Here is a 15,005-nt window from a genome sequence, read left to right as displayed (position 1 = left end):
AGATCTTACGCATAAGTTCACTTGTAAAGGCTCCTGCTTGATCACAAATTATTTTGGATGGTACTCCAATACGCGAGCACAAGTCCACGATGATTCTAGCTATGGTGGTAGCTGTAAGGTTGCTAATAGCATAGGCTTCGATCCACCTACTGGTTGAACAGATGAAAGAAATGATGTATTTCTTCTTAGATTTAGTAGGAACAAAAGGTCCTAGCACATCCATTTGCAAACACTGGAACACTTGGTCAGGAATCTCCATAATCTGCATTTCGGCCTTTACCTTGTCAGTTTGATGGCCTGTGCGTTGGCAATAGTCACAAGAACTGACATAGTCCTTTACAGTTTTTGAAATACCAGGCCAGTAAAAATGTTGAGAAATCCTCTTTAGGGTTTTTTGTATTCCTTGGTGCCCACTACTCGGATGGTCATGAGCCATTTCTAGTATTCTCAGTCTATATTCAGTAGGCACGACTAACTGTTGAATAGGTTGGGCATCCAAGTTGGATTTGGGAAAATATTCTCTGTAAAAAGTCCATTTTCTCCCCACAAAAAGCTAACTTGCTGCTGTGCAGGACGTTCAACATAGTTGTCTGCTTGGGACCTCAAAGAAGCTAGAGAGGGATCATTAAGTTGCTTCAGTCTAAAGTCCTCTGATCCCATTGGGGTCACATCCTCCATTTTAGTTTCTGTTGTAGCTGCTTTATCAGGTTCGGTCACAAGAGGCTGCTGTTGGGTAAGGTCTCCATCTGAGCTATCCTCAGTGGATTCCTGCTCCAGTTCAGGGTCATGCATCTCCCTACTTTGAGAACGTGTGACTACCTGCATCGAAGCTACATTTTGACTCTGCATGTGATCCAAAAAAGCAAGATCATTTCCAAGAAGAAAACCAGGTTTTCCCTCATGAGTTAAAATATGTTTTGCACCTGACCAGGACTTGTAGGTAATTTTTACATATGCCAAAGCGAATACTTCTGCTCAGTCTCTATAGACCCATAAGTTTTTACTGGACACCTCAGGTTGTTCAAGATCAAGGTGGGGTCTAGAAAATGTCTGCTTATCGAAGAAATGTCGGCACCCGAGTCACGAAAAGCACTTAAAGCCATATCACCTCCAGGTGTGTGAAGAAAAACCACCTCAGAAAATGTGCGGGTTGCCCAGTCCCTTTGTGTAGTTGGTACTATGCAATCAGGATCCATAATGGAAAATTTCTCTCCTGATGCTGTCTCTTTTACAATTTCTGAGGAAATTGCAGCAATTTGTAAGTCCAAAACTCTAGGCACATATTGGTTTACTGCTGCCTGCATTCCACTGGCTTGCGAAGGGGTTACAGTTAAGTTAACTCCTTCCTGACTCTGTGAAGGCACAATGCTTGACTGGTGAGGCACAGAAACTGCATTACTGGCAGCTGGCACTTGCTGAGTTCCCGCTGGCACAGAACTTACATACGCCATCTTGGGAGTGCCTGCTTTAGATCTGCGTGGAGCTGGAACCGGTGTTTTTCTAGCTGGCTCCTTAACTTGGCTAGCTGGCACATTCAACCTTGGGCAATCTCGTTGCAGATGAGAGCCACCACATTCAAAACATTTAAGAGGTGTTTTACTCTGGCTAGGAGCTAGGCTCCTGCGTTGCTCAAATGAACTTTGCCTGGGCTCTTGAGAAAAAGACTTTCTAAAATCAAGATGACTCTGTCTCTTAGGCACTACTGGTGCAGTCTTTGCCCTAACAGCAGGTTCATGCATTTTAAAGGAGAGAATTTCATCAGTTTTTAAAGCAAGGGTTTGCAAGTCTTTGTAGTTTCTCTCCAACAAAGTACTCCTTATTTCTGAAGGCACCAAATTAAGAAAATGCTCCGTGTACAACACAGTTCTTAAATCCTCAAAGGTACTGACGCCCAAGGAGCTCAACCACTGATCACCTAGATGTTCTATCTTGTCAGCTAGTGCAGAATAACACTCATTAGGCTGCTTTTTCAGTTTCCTAAAGTTCTGCCTCAGTATTTCCGAAGTAAAACCAAATTTTCTCTTTACCACCTCTTTAAAAATAGGCCAGTCAGTGTCCTCACCAGATAATTTGGCTACTATGTTGGCAAGTTGCCCAGAACACTGCGTACGCAATAACTGGAGGTACCAGGTGTCGCCAACACGGGTTCGAAAACTCACGTGTAAGCTTGGACAGAGAGCAATCAGGAGTTTGCACATGCTAAAATGAGCTGAAAGAGTCCAATTCAGCTAGCCATGCTACAACACTCCTTTTCACAGGTCTGCCCACATAAGAACACCCTGGTACTCTCAGATATTATTGTGAAAAGGTCAAGTGGGCTTTGTAGTCATTAGACTTAACTTGCACCACTGACAGGACTCTAAGTAAGCTAGGCCAAGGCAGCACTCTCAGATGACCCTATGACAAGTGTACTGTTCAGGAAACCAAATGAGTTTTATAATCTTTATTTTATTAAAGAAAAAGCATGTTACTAAGTATCAAAGCCAAATTAAACCAAAACAAATAAATTAGCATTGTGCTGTTTAGTTACACAGATGTAGTGAGGCAAAGAAAACATGAAAAATATAAAAGAGTTCAAAAACCTTACAAAAACACAAAAAGCCATTAAAAAGAATAAAAACAGTTCCACTCCAGTAATTCATTAGTAAAAACAAAATAATCCAAGTAGGTTATAAAAAGGCTATAGTCCTCAGTGATCCTATAGAATAAAAACCCCTAAACAAAAGTAAAAATACATTATATGTCCCATAGTCCTTAGAAAAGAAAAATCCAGTAAATATACCATAGTCCTTACAAAATTACAAGAGCATAGTCCATATGGAGTATTCCAAGAAAAGAAGTCCATAAAGAATATTCCATAGAACAGTCTATAGAAAATAGTCCATGCACAGTCCTTAGGAAAAATCCCATAAGTCCAAAAGTAATCCAGCAAAGCATAGGAACCAGTCCATGTAGGTAGGCCACCAGTCTGTATCTGAAGACATTAGGGTAAGTCCCAAATGGCTGAAGTGTAGGTCACGAATGACTGAAAGGTCGGTCTTGGAAAGGCCAAGTCCATAGGCAAAAAGTTCCCTTTTCAAGAGTAACTGGCAAAGGGCTTAATGCACCTTCCCACGATGTCATCCAATCAGAGTTCGTTACTAGGCAAACAGTCCTGTTACATCACATGACTTCCTTCCCATACGCACCAGATGTTATTTGGGTTCTCTGTGGTTTATCAAAGAGTCACAACAATTCCCATCTATCTAATCACACCGAGTCCTTTCTCAGGCTTTCAGAATAACATTCTCTCAGCTCGCCTAGAAAACAACTTGTCAGCATAGCACAGATACTTTATACAAAGAAACAAGATGGAACCTCTCTGGCTCATTTCATAATTAGAAAACCCATATGCCTTTAAAAGATTTTAACTCAAAAACCCATCTCATCACACCAGGCCTCAGGTATCCTAAGATCTCTACACGCTTGTTCATATATAGATAAAAATGATAAGATATCATCGCCATCATGGTAGTAAGGTAGATTGCTTCTATCAACACTGGCTATTGAGTTCTTAAACTCCTCTTTTTCCTTCAGCTCATTAACCAAACGCTCCACCTTTTTCTCTCTGTACTGCTTCAATAACTGATCAGCAATGTTCTGATTATGAATAGATTGAGTGTGACAAGCAACAAAATCAGCAAACATAAGGGTTAACTTATCCACTGGTGATAGACTCTTGTTAGGATCAGGCCCCTCAGCACCGGCTACTGCTGCTGCCGCTCCTGCTGTTTCATCAGGAATGTCTCTGGCTGGCACTGCCCTCCCTACTGGAGTGCTGGCTCCCGCCATTTCCTCTGCCTGATCCATCTGTTGCAACTTAGACCAAGTCTGATCTGGATCAGATCCAAGTAGGTCCTTGATGTCCTGTGCTGGGAGTTTAGCCATTATATTGCCCTTTTGTAATTCCCTTCTTAGTTGTGAAGAACCATAAGTAATCCTTTGCTTAGCTCCACTTTGAGTCAAAACGCCTTGCTCAACAGCCTCCAAAAGCTCTTGATGCAAGGGCTTCACATCTTCACTAACCAAAGGCAGCCTAGCAGATGCACCACCAATTTTAACTTTTCTCTGAGTCACAAACTGCTCTCCAGGCAACTCCAAAAATTCTTCTCCTTCTAAGTGTTGCTCCATGCAAGCTGCAACTAACGCAAACGCCAAGTTGACCCAAAAGGAAAAATCCTCTCCCTGCCCCTGTAGCCGAATCTGTAGGGCGAGGGCAAAGCCATAAAACACTCTGGCAGAAAACAGCCCTACCCTGGAGCTTCAGAAGGGCGACCGCTGACTTGCATGAAAATGTCCACTCATTAAACAGCCCAATTACATAACCAAAGCATTAGTTCTTACAGACTTTCGCTTAAAGCTAAGTCTTTCTTTAAGACCCTTAGCTGAAAAGAAAAATGCAATATAGCTGATTTATAGCCCTTCAAAGTAAATAGCGTGGAAGAAACCCCTCTGCCAAGGCTTGGGATTTCCCAGCTGTGAAAAGCACATGCATCGAGATGCTTGCTGCTTTCAACTTAAGCCAAAGTAAACACAATAAATCAAAGCCCGTGTTTCATCCCACCGCTGCCACCATGTAAGCAGCCCCTTATCTCCAAAGAGATTTATGGGGGTGCCGGAGACTGGGATGAGTCCGAAATCCAGACAAACCTCTGACTGCTGAGCAGAGCCACTTAGGTCTCAGCGAGGTCCTGTCTAAACTTCTTCCTCAAAAGCCAATCTCCTTTAGTAAGAAAGCAACACACACAGACAAATCCATGAGTTATACTCAGAATAATCTGGCTCTAAATCTTTGGTAGCAACCACACATGGCCAATTAGACATTCAGCTGGTCTGTACAAGAACCAATGCATGCAGTTCAAATCATTACTGCTTTATTGAAAAGAATTGTTTTAGAAAAGGTTTCAGTTGATAGTAAAATAGTTCAGTAGGTACATTTTCATATCAAGACAAACGGAATACTCCCCTCCCCACTCCAGCTGGAAAAATAAAGAAATAGAATTATGCTAACTAATAAAAAGCATAACCCAGTCCATCTCACGTGTCTTGGGTCTTCATAGGCTGATGCTAGATGAAATCCAGTTGACTTCCATCAGTCCATGGTAGGAAAAATAGTCCATAGCCAAGCTACAAACCATTATGGGAAAAAGCACGTGTCTGACCTTTCTCAGTCCAACTCCATCTTTTTCCAACTCCTTACCAACTTCCTTCCTCTTCCCAGAATTCTTCATAAGGAACACCCCCTCCTGGGTCTTGTTGTCCCGCCTAACTTTCTCATGGAGCTTCAGTTGTTATCATACTTTGTGGCAGAATTATTTTGACTAGGAAAGTCTCTGCTCTCTGCTCATCTTAGCAACGAGATAACCAGAGAGCGAAGCTTCTCTGAAACAGCATGAAAAACTTTCCTACTACAGAGCAGACTTTAAATCAAGATGGACGCTATTGGGACAATCTTAGGACTACATATCCCATTCTAATACACATAAAAACACAAATCATCACAACAGGACCTCTGGAAGAGTGCTAATCCACTTAGGGTCTTCATTTTGAAGAAGCTGCTTCCATGCAGAACATATGTGTTCTAGACTAGGGAGAGTAAAAAAGTACTGTTTTTGTCTGTCCTGAAACTACTGTCCATAAATTTCATTGGCTCATTTTGTGTTCTAGCAGTATGTGAGGGGTAGACAAGCTTCCTTGCATCCTTATCAGGTTTCACGCTGTACCAGCCTGGCTGTAAATTAAGAAAAACAGCCTCTCTGCCTTTCTCACATTCCCATGTCTTCAGCTCCTTTCACATTTAAAACCTAACAAACTCAATTTTCTTTCATGCTTCTTGACTACAAGTCCCACTCGCCTTCACTCTCATGACACCAGGTACCACCTATCCTGTACCTGTGCACCTGGCTTCTCCTGCCTAAGTGCAGGACCTTACTGTTCCCACCACTGAACTGCATCTTATTGGATAGGGCCCAATGTTCAAGTCTGTTTTGATCCTTCTGAATGTTGAGTCTATCTCCCCAAGTATTACCAATTCCCCCCAGCTTTGTGTCATCAGCAAATTTGATGAGTGTCCCTTCAATCCCCTCAACCAGGTCATTTATGAAGAGATTGAAAAGCACTGGGCCCAAGAAAGACCCGTGAGGGACCCCACTGCACACTTCCCTCCATGTAGATGTGGTTCCATTGAAGACCACACATTGAGTGTGGTTGGTCAGCCAACTGCAAATCCATCTGGTAGTTGCACTGTCTATCCCACTTTGTTTTATCTTACACAGAAGTAGCTTGTGGTCTACCTTATCAAATGCCTTACTGAAGTCTAAGTATACTATACACACTGCATTTCCATGGTCCATGAATTTAGTCACTTTATCAAAGAAGGCAATAGATTTATTTATTTTTTTTGCATGATCTGTTCTTAACAAATGCTGGCTTCTAGTAACCACCTTTTATTTTCTAGGTGCTCATAAATCTGCTGCTTGATTATTTTTTCCAGGATTTTCCCAAGTATTTGTTGCAAGTCTTAGCTCATTCTGAGCTTTAGCCTTCCTGACTCCATCCTTGCAGATTCGAGCTACCGTATTTTCCCATGTATAAGATGATACTTTTTCCTAAAATAGTTACTGCAAAAATTGAGTATTGTGTTATACACGGAAGTACGCCGAAGCAGCAGGCAGAGGCAAAGGAGCAGCCATGCTCGGCCACCCTTTGTGGCTGCCCATTGGCTGAGGCTGCGGCTGCCCCATCACCTCCTCCAGAGCCAGTTGTGGGGCTCACCCCAAGCTCACACCGCCACCTTGTCCTCTGCCCAAAGGGAGCCTGCACAGCTGCTCCTTCACCTCCACCTCTGGCTACTACAATGGTCAACATTGGGAATCATCTTATACATGGGGGGGGCTTATACACAGAAAAATATGGTATTTGCAGCTATTCTGTTCTAGTTATGAGCCCCTTTCCCCCCACTCTACCAGAATCCTCTGTTGGTATGCAAATGCTCCCAAGGTTTTATACTAAATCTTTCTCAGTAATGCAGGAGCTCATCATGGTAGCTCACAAAGCTATGCATCCAAAAATACCAAGGGTCAGAGCAAACTTGTTGCCTTTTTTGGTACTTGTATACATGGAAAAATAGTCACATCTGAACAACAAAGTTGGTATTCTTTGTTCTCCATGTTCTTTGTTACTTGGCTGAATTCTCTAGACTGGTTTACACGTCCGAGTTGTCTGGGTCTATTTTTCTTTCACTTCCTCTCTCTTTTTTTTTTTTTTGGTGTAATTAATCTATGCATGGGTATGGCACATATGGCTTTCTTGTTAGGTGGTCCTGTCTTTAATAAAGGAGCCAAGAGACTCCTTTTCCTACCCCTTCTTCCAGCTCTAGTATTTTATTTATTGGCAGTAACTAATCCAAAGGAAAAGAGGAATGCTATATGTAAGGACTGAAGCCATCTTCTCTTATAGATTCTTTTCCATGTTTGGCTGTTGAAGCTTCCTGTTGCTCATGGATTTTGGAAAAGCAACATCAGACACAGGAGGTGGGCAGTCAGAATTAGCAATGAATCTAAATTTCATTATAGTGGTTGTCAGGAAGATTTATATCTTCATTCCTCATTCATCAATATTACAAATTTATTTAATCCAGTTATGACATCTCAAGCAGAGCTTACTCTGATCGTAATGTCATGAGAAAAAAATACAAAACTTGTCAAAATACAAAATGTATTTTAATAGTCTGTATGAATTAACCACATCCTATGAATTGTTACCAAACTGACCAAGTTTGCACATCACCCCTGCAGAGTCTCTCTAGACATGCACGTGCATGCCATAAACTGTTTCAATTTAAAAACGTGTCAGATCAAGAACAAGTATGAGTTAAAATGTAGCAGAGAAGAGCCCGAAAAACCCACAACAACCATTAGCAGAGAAGAAATAGCCTCAGGTCTAAAGGTGAGCCAAGCTCCCAAGAGGAAATGACAGCAGTATAGATCTAAATGACCCCCATCAAAATTACATAAGACATAAATGCCCCTAGCCAAAGAGTCATCTTACAGATTAGTTCTCCTTTAGAGAGAAGGTTCAGGTAAATTTAATCATCTTTTGTTTTTGTGCTAAAAGGATTGTCTGGAGGTCTGGGAAAGAAAGTATCCTAGAATGGTCTGCCTATCTTCTTCCTGTTCATTAAAGGGCACAATCTATGTCCATTGTCTTTAGATTAGCCAGATGGGAAGATAATGATCAAGGCAAGATAGGAAGCTTGATCACTAGTCATCTTGGCCAAAACCATATAAAAGATATGCAGCAGTCATATTAGTTGTTCAGTTCAGGTACAGGGTGAATCTTCTTTATCTCTACCTGAACCCTACAGCTGATCCTACCTGATGGAGTTCCAACACACCCTAGCCAAGATAGTCTAACAAGACTAAAGAGAGGTAGTCTTTTGTAACCATCATCTATCTTCTGGGAGTATCTTCCCCACACATTGATGGCTCCCCAATCTGTCCCCAAACCCACATACTTACCTGTATGCATGAGTGTGTTATTTAGGGAACGATCCTTCCTTTGAACTCTCTCAGCCATACAAGTTTGCTTCTTTTGATCCTGTATTTCCCCATAGGACATGAGTAGGGCTGAAGCACAGCATAATACAGTTGCTGAACCCACACCCTACAAGAGGAGATACCAAGAAATCACGTCTGACTTTGAAGCTCTCGGAAGGAAACTCAAGGACTTTGGGGCCCAGATAGGTTTTTCTTCCATCCTACTGGTGCTCAGAAGAGGAATTGAAAGAGAAAGGAAGATCCTCTGGGTGAATGACTGGCTACGAAGGTGGTGTTGATGAGTTTTTGGGACCATGGGCAAAGCTTCCTGGAAGAAGGACTGCTAGCATGAGACGGCTTGCATTGAACAAGGCCTGGGAAGAATGTGTTTACCCACAGCATGAAGAACTTCATTAGGAGAGCTTTAAACTGAATTGGAAGGGGGAGGGAGACACAAGCACAGAGTTAAGGGTAGATGGAGCCTTACACACAATAAGAGAAATAAGAGGAATTGACCAAACTGATCGAAAGGGCAACAATAATAACATTAACAATAATAACCACCACCATAAACATAACAATAATCATAATAATAATCATAATAATATTCATAAAAAGGTACAAAGACAAACAGGCCACAAATCACACACACTCCGGTGTCTGTATACGAATGCCAGGAGTATGGGAAACAAACAAGAAGAACTTGAAATTTTAATTCAGGAGGGTAACTATGACTTGATAGGAATAACTGAAACATGGTGGGATGACTCCCATGACTAGAATACAGCAATTGAGGGATATAAACTGATCAAAAAGAACAGAGAGAATAAAAAGGGAGGTGGAGTGGCAGTATATGTCAAAAATACACATTCCTGTATGGAAATACAGGAGGAGGAGAGTGGCTGTCCCATCGAGAGCATCTGGATCAATCTAGTTGGGGTGAAAAACAAAATGAACTTGGCAGTTGGAGTCTACTACCAAATGCACAATCAAAGAGAGGAAATGGATGAAACTTTTGAAAAACAAATTGCAGCATTTTCAAACAGACGCAATGTAGTAGTGATGGGAGATTTCAGTTATCCAGATATATCTTGGGAAGCAAATTCTGCCAAGTGTTGCCCTTCCAAGAAATTTCTGGGTTATGTGACTGATAATTTTCTCCTACAAAAAGTGGAGAAAGAAACTAGAGGATTTGCTGACTTGATTCTGACCAACAGAGATGATTTGGTGGGGGAAATGGCAGTAAGGAGAACTCTAAGTGAGAGTGGCCATGTCCTTCTAGAATTCCTGATTTCAAAGGAAACAAAAGCAGAGTGTAGCTGCACACTTCTGCTGGATTTTTAAAAAGCCAATTTTAATAATGTCAGAACAAGGGTAAGTAAGGTCCCCTGGCAGGAGATCCTAAGAAGAAAATGAGTCCAAGAAGGTTGGGAGCTTCTTAAAAAAGAAATTCTAAAGGAAAAACTACAAACAATTCCAACAAGAAAAAAAGGGGGAAGGTGGCAGAAAAGGCCAGTGTGGCTTCACAAAAAGCTCAGGGAGGACTTAAACACCAAAAAGGATATGTACAGGAAATGGAAAAAATGCCAGGCCACCAAGAATGAGTACAGATAAGTAGCAAGGAAATGCGGGGATGGCATTAAGAAGGCAAAAGCTAAGAATGAGCTGAGGTTAGCTAGAGACACTAAAAACAATAAAAAAGCATTCTTCAGGTATGTGAGTAGCAAAAGACAAACAAAAGACATAGTGGCACAGCTCCGCAATGGAGATGGACAAATGATAACAGAGGACAAAGAAAAGGCAGAGGTGCTCAATTCCTATTTTAGTTCAGTCTTTTCCCATAAGACAGATGATGAACTTACAAACAAATTGGAAGTGCAAGGGGGGGCAGGATTACAGCTAGAAATAGATAAACAAAGAGTCAGGGAATACCTTACCACCTTGAATGAGTTCAAATCTCCAGAGCCGGATGAACTGCATCCGAGAGTACTGGAGGAACTGGCTGAAGAACTCTCAGAACCGCTATCCATTATTTTTTTGAAATCATGGGAAATGGGGGAGGTGCCAGTGTTGTACTTATCTTCAAAAAGGGCAAAAAAGAGGAACCTGGGAACTAAAGGCAGTCAGCCTTATGCCAACCCCAGGCAAAATTCTGGAACAGATCATAAAGCGGTCATTGTGCAAGCACCTAGAAAACAGTGCAGTAATAACTAGAAACCAACACAGATTTGCCAAGAACAAATTCTGCCAAACTAATTTGATCTCATTTTGTGATCAGGTCGCCTCCCTGTTAGACAGAGGGAATGCTGTAGACATAGTATGTCTTGACTTCAGCAAAGCTTTTGACAGAGTGCCCCATGAGATCCTGATGAGCAAGCTAACTAGATGTGGGCTGGATAGATCAAGTGTCAGGCAGATACACAATTGGCTACAGAATCATACTTAAAGGTTGATGTGTCCCTCTTTAACGAGAAAGAGGTACTGTAACTAGCGGGGTACCCTAAGGCTCAGTCCTGAGCCCAGTGCTCTTCAATTTTTTTATTAATTAGTTGGATGAGGGGGTGCAGGGAATGCTTGTCAAATTTGCAGATGATACAAAATTGGGCAGAATAGCTAATACCCTAGAAGACAGAAACAAAATTCAAAATCACCTTGTTAGGATGGTGCACTGGGCCGAAAGAAACAGAATGGAATTCAACAGGGATAAGTGCAAAGTCCTGCACTTCAGAAAAAGGAACCAATTGAGCAGTTACAAGATGGGGTATACCTGGTTCACCAAAACTACAAGCAAGAAGGATCTTGGAATTGTCATAGATCACAAGCTAAATATGAGCTAACAGTATGATGATGATGATGATGATGATGATGATGATGATAATAATAATAATAATAAGCAGCAGCAGCAGCAGCAGCATCATTTATCATCATTGTAAGTATATACACAGTATACCCATACAACGAAATTCACAGACACCCAGAGACTAGACACATGCACACACATAAAATTCCCCAAACACTCCCCACCCACTAAAAGTCCCCCACTAAAAATACAAACATCTACACCGCAGGCCAAGTAACACAGTCCAACTAATTATTCACTACTGGTGGCCTTTAAGCTCATTATTAAGTGCAATTATAGCTCTGGGATAAAAACTATTCAGAAAACGTGTGGTCTGAGTCTTAATTGTTCTATATCTTCTGCCAGATGGCAACAGTTCAAAAAAGTTGTAAGCAGGATGGGAAGAGTCTCTCAGGATGCTGTGTGACTTCCTCAGACAGCGGGATGTGAAGATGTCATCCAGGGTTGGTAGCTGGAGCCCGATGATATTCTGGGCAATTTTAATGGTTCTCTGTAGAGCTTTTTTGTCCGCTACAGAGCTACTCCCAAACCATGCCAGAATGCCATAGGTTAGGACACTCTCAATGGTGCTACGATAGTAGGACAGAAGTAAATGCTGAGATAAATTTAACTTCCCGAGCATTCTCAGGAAATACAGCCTCTTCTGTGCCTTCTTTATTAGCATGTTGGCATTTATAGTCCATGAGAGGTCCTCTGAGATGTAAGTACCCAGAAATTTAAAACTACCAACTCTCTCCACTTCCTCACCGTTTATGTACAGTGGTAAATGTACATTTCTCTTCCTCCTAAAATCAATTAGGAGTTCTTTAGTTTTTTTGATGTTAAGTGTGAGATGATTTTCTTTACACCAAAGTATCAACCTTTGTACTTCCTTTCTATAAGCAGACTCATTGTTCTTATTTATGAGCCCCATCACTGTCGTATCGTGATGTGGCTACAAAGAAGGCAAATGTTATTTTAAGCTGCATTAATAGAAGTATAGTTTTTAAATCTTGCAAGGTGCTAGTCCCCCTTCTATTCAGCACTGGTTAGGTCTCACCTTGAGTATTGTGTCCAGTTCTAGACACTACACTTCAAGAAGGAGGCTAACAAACTGGAACAAGTTCAGAGGAGGGCGACAAGGATGATCAGGGGACTGGAAACTAAGCCTTACAAGGAAAGAACTGGTCATGTTTAGCCTTGAGGAAGGAAGACTGAGGGGTGATAGGATAGCACTTCTCAAATCTTTGAAAGGCTGTCAGACAGAGGAGGGTCAGGATCTGTTCTCAATTATCCAAGAGTGCAGGACACGCAACAATGGGCTCAAGTTACAGGAAGCCAGATTTCAGCTGAATATCAGGAAAAACTTCCTATTAGAGCAGTACGCCTGTGGAACCAGTTACCTCAGGAGTTGGTGAGTGTTCCAACACTGGAGGCATTCAAGAAAAACTTGGATAATCACCTGTCAGATATGTTTTGATTGTATTCCAGCACTGAGCAAGGGATTGAACTTGATGACCTTGTAGGCCCCCTTCCAACTTCATTTTTCTATGATTCTGTGATTTGTGTATCTGTGCAATATTTTAATTCTTATCAGTTCAGTAGAACTCCTGCTCTGAATAGCTTTGTGTGTGATATACTCAGCCCAATCTGTGTCATCATGCTTTCTTGGAATACCGTATTTTCATGAAAATCAGAGAGGGTCTTATATTAATCTTTGCTCCAAAAAACACATTTGGGCTTATTTTCAGGGGATGTTTTATTTTTTTTCATGCACAGCAATCTACATTTATTCAAATCCAGTCCTGTTGTCTTCCTTTGGTTGCTGTACATCGGTGGAGGGTGGGGTTTCACTTAACTGGGGCTTATTTTTGGGGTGGGGCTTATATTATGAGCATCCTGAAAATCGTACTAGGGCTTATTTTCAGGTTAGGCCTTATTTTGGGGGAAAGAGGGTACAGTGGTGCCCCGCATAGCGATGTTAATCCATTCCAGATTGTCGCTATTTGGAAACATCGCTATACCGATAGGAAAACCCCATAGGAACGCATTAAACTCCGTTTAATGCGTTCCTATGGGGAGAAAACTCACCGTTGAGCGAAGATCCTCCATAGCGCCGGCATTTTCGCCGCCTCAGTAAGTGAGGAAACCTCGCGAAAATGCTTGCGGTGGCCATTTTGTGTACCTGGTGGCCATTTTGGGACCGCCGATCAGCTGTTCTAAAAACATAGCAATGTGAAGATCGGTAAGCGAAACGCTTACCAATCACCGCAATGCGATGTTTACCCTATCTAAACATTGCAATGCGATCGCATTAGCGATCGCAAAAAACAGATCGCTATGTGGATTCGTCGTTAAACGGTGCACTCGTTATGCGAGGCACCACTGTAGTTCAAATATCCCTTATGAGTGTGTCTCTGAACATGTGTGAGTATACACATATACTCTGAGAAAATACCTTGTAACAGACTATGAAAAACTAGGAAGCAAATATGAATCATAGCTATTTTTAACTCAAGTTTCTCATTGCAACCACATTGATCAAGAACGAAGGAAAGGAATGTGGGTCATAGCCATTCCTATTAAAAACAGTTTCTTTCCAGCCACAGCATTCAGAAAACTACATTCGTCAATGCTGAGACATTTGTAGAATACAGCCCCCTCTTTTCACAGACTATTTCAGATTCTCCTTCAGCTTAATTCTACCATTAACATGTTCCCCTTTTCTCAACTTACTTCCTCTCCCCTGCCTCACACACACTGTGTACTATGTACTGTGCATTGTGTACTGAGGTAGCGCTGCTTATTCAAACAACAGAAATCGAAAAGCAGAAATACTGTCTTTTACTGTCTGAAGCCCCTGGCAGAAGGTTTCTCAAGGGGTGGCACCGAGTTATGCAGCTCGAAGCCACATACTTGGAATAAAGAAAACTATGCAAACAGTACAGGAGGGAGGGGGAGGAGTGCACAGTGTTCGGCTCTTTTGAAGTAGGAGAATTAAGTGAATTGCTCACAGTTCAAAACTTCATGAGAAGGGAAATTGAGGTTCTCTAGACTACGTGTATACATCATGTCCCGTTGGATTTCTCCCAAAACTGATTTCAAGATTTCCCCTTCTGGTTCCTCCCGTGACTAGGAAACAAAGCAAATACAGCTGGACTTTCCAGTCCTGAATGCATCCCGGCAGGCAACGCTGCGATCATGTGGAAAGACAGAAGAACCTGCCAAACCTATAGCTAACTTTGACATTTCACACTTTTTGGGCAATGAAATAGAACAAAGGTAGAAATGCCAAAAACGTTGTACATTAAAAATAATCAACCCAATCCTGCTCTACAGACTACATAGGTTTTACTTCCCCATAAATATAGAAATTGTCACTCTTTGCCTGGCTAAATAGAATTGACTCACAGATCAAACGAACCATCCAAAGGAATGGAAGCTTACTATCACTTTGCCTCAATTGTTTAAAGCAAGCCATTTCTTTTATCATCCAAAAATATTAGAATGTGGAACACATTAACAATTCATTCAGGACTTTAAATATGTTAGACTACTTTGCAATATATTAAAATTTGCTGTTTTAATTA

This window comes from Pogona vitticeps, chromosome 1 (assembly GCF_051106095.1).
Source record: "Pogona vitticeps strain Pit_001003342236 chromosome 1, PviZW2.1, whole genome shotgun sequence".
Lineage (NCBI taxonomy): Eukaryota > Metazoa > Chordata > Lepidosauria > Squamata > Agamidae > Pogona > Pogona vitticeps.
Note: the sequence above shows the minus strand (reverse complement) of the source record.